We start from the raw sequence: 6,369 nt of genomic DNA, 5'->3' as shown, positions 1-6,369 counted from the left end.
AAAAAAAAAAAAAAAAAAAAAAAAAAAATCATATCTTTAAGCTACGAAGTTCCCAATGAATTTCTAAACTAGCTGGTTATTTGGGGCCCACTTAAAAGACTGGCCCCTGTGTGTCAGTAGCCTGAACATGACCCCCAAATCTGCAGCCGCCAGAGCTCCGCTAGGGAAGTAGGGGAACCAAGAGGGTGCCGCTTGACCCGGAAGGAAAAGGAGCTTTGTGCAGAAGAAGCCACTATCTCGAGCTTCTATGTGATACAGACAGGAGCCCTGAATGCCAAGAAAGTGGACGGGACAGGTCAGCCAGCTCGGTCAGCAGCCTGGCCTGGGCCCAGGAGCGCCCTCCGCAGCCGTGCCCCTCCGTCCTCTGTCCTCCCGGTCTGCAGCACCTGGGGAGCTCTCCGAAGTGCTTAGTGTGACTCTGCTGCGTGTGTTTGTGTGTGGCTTTTGTTTTATCGGTGCGTTTTAGATACGCGTATGACCACACTCGTTGTCCGGAGTTCGCCTGTGTTTGACAGCTCCTGCTGCTGCCTTTTTCCCACTCCCCTCCCCTCCCTTCGACCTTCTTCCTCTCCTTGGAGAAGCTGCTCTTCAACAGGACTTTCAGGTGTTTGAGAGGGAAGTAAACTTGGCTCAAGAGACAGCAGTGGAAATACAGCAAAGCCCTGAGCAGAGGGGTGCTGAAGGCCACTCGTGAGGACGAAGCCTGGGGGCGGCCTGCGCCAAGCTCAGCAGGCCTAAGCGGCCTGGGGCATCAGCCTCGCCAGGGTGCAGAGGACAAACCAGGGGCCTGAGGCGCCAGCACTCGCACAGCAGGGGGGCAGGCGTCAGGGCAGTGATGTGGGACGGCGTGGCCAAGCCCGGGGGCCGCTCGTGCACCAGGAGCGGCACAGAGCAGCAGCGGGGTGAGCGCTACCCAGAGGTGAGGCCAGCAACCTCAGTGTGGCCGCCAGCGCATGGTGGGGGGGTTGGGACAATGTGAGGAGGTTCGTGTCACAGAGGCGCAGGTGCCGACGCGAGGGGACAGAAAGGACAGCATGTGCGGGGTGCTGGGCGCGCTCTCCTGCATCTCAGTGTTCTGTGGTGAAGACACGAGCCATGCTGGTGCCCATGGACGGCGCACAGAGCAGCCCAGCTGCCTGCGGAGGGGAGCGGGGTGGACATCGGTGGCCCCCAGGACTGGGCGGCAGCACTAGAGGCTGTGGCAGGGAGCAGAGGCCCGAGCACCCCGGCTGGCACCCCGCTGCTCTGCGTCTCCCCGTTTGCACAGGCGTCAGCCCATGGGGTCCCGGGAGGGCTCCAGGTGAGCAGCAGCTGCTGAGGGCCTCCTGGAGGCCGGGTGCCTGCCCTCCTCCCGCAGGGCGGGGTGCAGCAGGGCATCGGCGTCCACCAGGGAGGAGCCACCCAGCCTCCTGCAACACAGCCTCCCTCGGCCTCGGCCTCAGCCGAGACCCAGCAGGCGCACGCGCGGGGCTGCGGCAGCAGCTGGGTGTGACGTCAAGGCGGCTGTCCGTGACGGGGGCACAGCCCGGATCCGGCCAGGAGGGATCGCGGTGGAAGTCAGCGTAACACCACGCTGACCACAAGGAGGCTGACGGACCAGAGAATCCTGGTTTGGACACCGACTGAATGGTGCCATGACCAGGGAGGCAAGAGCCAGGAGCCAACACTCACCAAGCCCTTCTCCATGTCCCTTGCAGTATGAACTCACTCAGCCCCGCCAGCAAACAAGGCCCAACCCACGGAGAAGAACACACTGGGTGTGGTGGGCACACCTGTCAACCCAGCGCTCTGGGAGGCTGAGGCAGGAGGATGGCAAGTTCCAGCCCAGCTTGGGCAGCTTAGCCACTAAGCGAGACCCTGCCTCAAAATAAAAAATAAAGAAGGGCTGGGAATGCAGCTCAGTGTAACGGCCTGGGCTCAACTCCCAGCGGCACAGAAAGGAGAAGGAAGGAAAGGAGGGAGGGAGGGAGGAAGACGGAGCAGTAAGAGCAGCCCGGGCCCTGATCCCTGGCAGTGTGCCTCCTGGAACGGGTGGGGCTGGTTCTAGTGGCGAGCTCCCTTTGTGTGCCAGTGACGCCCCAGGAGGGTCTAGGCAGAGCCCCCGCCCCAGACGTAGACCCCAGGGAGCGCAGTGCCCAGGCTTCCCGGTGACCGCCGAGCCTGGGGCTGCTCCTGCCTGACAACTGGGCCGTGGCAAAGGGAGGCGCAAGGGCTCGGCCTGGACCCAGCTCAGCCTGCCGAGGGCAGTTGGAGCAAGGGAGTGTGAGGCCTGTCCACTCCCAACCCAGCAGGCCGCCCACAAGGGACCTGCCTGGCTTCCAGGACAAGGGCAGAGACTACCACACAACACCAGGTCGCCCGACACAACCCCACGTCGGCCCGGTCCTCACAGCTTTGCAGCAGCATGGCCAGCAGCAGAGCTCTGAAAGGACGTCGGCCCCGCTCTGACCCGGCTGCCACCACCCGGCGTTCTCATGCTGAGGTCCGAGCTCCTCGGCCTCCGCTGTGACCCATGTGGAGCCAGTGACCAGCTGAGAGGAGGCCAGCGGGCCAGGCCTTGGTCCCCACAGGACCTGGAGACCGGACACAGACTCTTTGGAGACGCCATGTCCCCAGGGTGTGCGGGAGCCACGTGAGAGGCCTGGACCCTGATGGCTTTGTCCCAGAGAGAGGGACCGACCTCCAGCCCTGCCTCACCCCCGCCGCCCTGCCCCACTGTGCTCCTCTAAGCTTCGGACTTCCCCAGGTACTGCCTGCCATGAACCCACAAGGTCCCAGGCGCTGCCTGCCATGAACCCACAAGGTCCCAGCCAGCCTTCCCCCCGCACCCAAGGCGCACTGCACCGCAGGACAGCCATAGGCAAGCCGCTCGGAAATGAAGCCCAGGGGACTTGAACTTTACGACAAGACCCTCAGAGGACAGCAACTTTTGAGAGTCACTCAGGTCCTTAGGCATCACCCAAGGCTAAAACCTCCTGCTACTTTATGAGCCTCAGAGCATAAAGGAGGAGCAGGCTCGGCATCCGCACCGCTCGGGGTCACCGCACGCGCCCCTTTCCCACCCGACATCAGGAGCCTCCAGACAGCATCAGGGAGCACGGCGGTATTTTCAGGTGAATGGCACAGTTTAAAGCATGACACCAGGGAGGAAAGATAAATCACCGCCATACCTCAGCGCAGAAGCTCGGCTTGCTGCTTTCGGGTTGCGGGGCAGAGCTGCCCACACATCAACAACTGACCTCGTCCAGTTACGCGTCCTCAGCGGGGCCACTCAGGATCTGTGTAGACAGAGAGCTGCAGGAGTCGGGGGCCTCTCAGCCCTTCCCAAAGAGCCTTTGAGGGCAGCTGCCCCGGCGCCTCTGGACACTCAGATCTGGCTCACTGGCCTCAGCTGCCGGTCATGCGGCCCCGAAACCCAGTCAAGTGACTCCACCGCCAGGCGCAGATGGCCAGGAGCCCCCTTAACCTCTTCCTGGGCCAGGGAAGCACCGCGCTTGTTTCCTGGACAAACCTCTGGGAAGGCGTGGGGTTCTCCGGGCCCTCCAGGGTTAAGTCAGTGCTGTGTTTCCCAGACGCGGTGCCTGGGGACGCGGTGGCCTCTCTAAGCCCCCAGGAGCGTGCTGGACGCCCACCTTGCTCTTCCCCACACCTGGCTGGCTCAGTCCACAGTGCTTTTCCCTCCGCGCCGCCCAGGCCCCCAGTCCTGTGCAGCCCCTCGCTCCCCAGTCCAGTTGCTCATTATTCCTGGTCTGGACTATTACGGTAAACTACTTGTTTGGCGTACCGGACACAGACCTGGCCTCTCGGGCGGGTCTCCCCAGGGCGCCGTTTGCTCGTGGTCAAGCACATGCAGGACACATCTCCCTGGAAACTCTCGTGGCTCCTGACCCCGTGGAGACCCCCACGCTGCCTCCTCCTGGCCCTGCGCCCACCAGGAGCTCAGCGTGCGGCCAACACCAGCACCGGCAGCTACACCAGTGCAGCCCAGCCCCAGGGACCGACAGGCCGCTGTGCATGTGAGGGCCCCTGCTTGCAGTCAGCAAGCTGGCAAGGCCCCAGTGCCCTCCACAGCTCCTCCGCATGGCCCAGCGGGGATCAGCCGCTGGATCATTTCTAGGCCGCCCCGCGGGCTGTGAACACCCTGAGGGCCCGGCTCGAGGCTCACTAATCTGTGACGCATCGGCACCCCACAGCTGCCTCCTGGGCTTTCCAACCACTGCTGGACACTGGGGACAGAATGGCCAACCCCCGGAGGGGGCCACACGGCATGGCAGCAGGAACTAACCGAGACTCAACCTGTCCAAGCTACAGCCTCGTGCCACCCAGAGGACCAAGGCAATTAAAACACCCCCAGTGGGCTTCCTCGTCCTACCTGACACCCACTCAGACTGCAGACGTGGATCAGGAAGGGAAGAATGGAGCCAGGTATGGCGGCACAGCCTGTAATCCCAGCACTCTGGGAGGCTGAGACAGGAGAATCACCAAGTCTGGGCAATTCCAAGGTTTAGCAAAACCATATCTCAAATTTTAAACAAATTTAAAAAGTGCTGGGGATGTAGCTCAGTGCAAAGGTTCTGGGCTCAATTTCAGCACTGCAAAAAAATAAAAAAATAAGAGGGGAAAGGGTGCGTTAGCACAAAAACTTGTGATTTCTTTTTGTTATCTCTCCTCAGTCTCCAGAATTTGGAGAATAATTCAGCAAGGAAATGCAGTAATTTGGTGGGGCAGGGGTGTAGTTTTTGACAGGTTCTTGTTTGTTTTTTGTTTTTCGAGACAGGGTTTCACTATGCAACCCAGGTTGGCCTCAGACTCACAATGATCTTTCTGCCTCAGCCTCCCAGTTGCTGGGATCACAGGCATGAGCCACCATGCTCAGCAAATGGTGAATATTTAATCCCAGCACTATCAGAGTTGGCTTATTCTAGCTGCCAGGAGCTGAGTAAAGGCTCCTGTTAGCACTTTGCACCCCATGTGAAGGGGCAGAGCGAGGGGAGTGTGGGACGCAGGAGCCAGGACCCTGTGCCTTTAGCAGCCCCGGAAGAGCTACGTGACACAGGCATTCCTCTCCAACAGCCACACCTCAAGTAGCAAATGCGACGGTGCGTTCTCTGGAGCGGCAGGTCGTCCGCAGAGCAGCCGAGCCTCTCTGCCACGTGCTTCGCAGTGGCATCCAGGTGCCTCGGACCTCAGGCTCCTGAGTCCGCACTCCGGCCCTGCAGCCCCCCGAGCCTCACTGCTGTCACGGGAGAGCTGGCACGCTTTGACACAGACCGACAAGGACCAAGCCGGATGAGTGGAAGCGACAGCTGCCGAGGCTGTGCAGGAGCAGACGGGGAGCCGGCGCCTGTGGGCAGCGGGGGCCCCAAGACAGAAAGCACCGGCGAAGCGGCCCTTCCTTTAGATGGAAATGGATTAAGCTCTCCAGCCACACAACCGAAGGTGGGGAACAAACACGAAACTCAGACCCAACTCCTTGCGCCTGCAAGGGAACCTCTGAGGAGCGCAAGGCAAGCCTGGGCTGGAGTGAGGGAGAAGGCTCCAGCCGCCGCGAGCTGAGAGGAAGCCGAGTGGGCAGGAGGAGAAGGGGACCAACCAGATTGCGCCACAAGAGTCAGGAACCCTGAACGGACAGTGATGCGAAGACTCAGTCAGCAACACAGAGAACCCCAGGCCGAGGAGCTTCCCAGACCATCTCCTCCCAGTATTACAGAAGCACGGGCCCCCACCCTTCCTGGACACTCCCGAAACAACTGACGAGCACAGGGCGCCCCCACCCGTCTGTGAGGGTCAGCAGCATCCTTACGCTGGACAAGGACACAGAAAGAGAATTCCAGCTCAGCATCCCCGCTGGACACAGATGCAAAAAGGCCCAACAAATTCAGCAGCACAGAATTCACCATGGTGAGTGGGATTTATCCCTGGGATATAACGATGGTGCAGCACACACGTCAACAAACATGATGTCCCACACTGAGAAACGGAAGGTAGAAACCAGGCATCTCAACAGAGCAACAAAAAGCTTTTGACGAAGCTCAACACCCACTCATAAAATAAAATTTTAAAAACTCCACAAATGAAGCATAGAGGGGAGGTGCCTCAAAGCCCACACGACAAACCCGTAGCTAACATCATCGTCATGGTAAAAAGTGGAAACTTTCCCCTAGGACAGAGAGAAGCCAGGAGGGCCACGCTCAACCCTTTCAGTACCATCCCAGACCCCACAGCCAGAGCAATTACTCAGAGAAAAGAAAAAAAGGCATCCAATAAAAAAGTTAATTACCTCCCTCTGCTGGTGGTATGATCTTACACACAGACTACAAAAAGTTTAGAACTAATAAATGAACTCAGTAAAGTTGCAGGACAAAAAAA

The 6,369-nt window shown here is 59.7% G+C and overlaps 1 protein-coding gene across 4 annotated transcripts in view; it reads right to left on the bottom strand.

Moving 5' to 3' along the window:
* Positions 1-6,369, bottom strand: part of Rab27a (RAB27A, member RAS oncogene family) — a 33,150-nt gene that overhangs the window by 22,335 nt on the left and 4,446 nt on the right. For 2 of the 4 annotated variants that reach the window (XM_005376612.2, XM_005376614.2), the window contains exon 2: positions 3,171-3,278. The exons of the other annotated variants lie outside the window; for them this stretch is intronic. The gene's annotated coding sequence lies outside the window, so the exon portion shown is untranslated. The remainder of the gene's footprint in view (positions 1-3,170; positions 3,279-6,369) is intronic. 4 annotated transcript variants of the gene reach the window in all.

The sequence above is a fragment of the Chinchilla lanigera genome, unplaced genomic scaffold, assembly GCF_000276665.1.
Source record: "Chinchilla lanigera isolate Chin_1 unplaced genomic scaffold, ChiLan1.0 scaffold00008, whole genome shotgun sequence".
NCBI lineage: Eukaryota > Metazoa > Chordata > Mammalia > Rodentia > Chinchillidae > Chinchilla > Chinchilla lanigera.
Note: the sequence above shows the minus strand (reverse complement) of the source record. Positions and strands in the feature narration are given on the sequence as shown.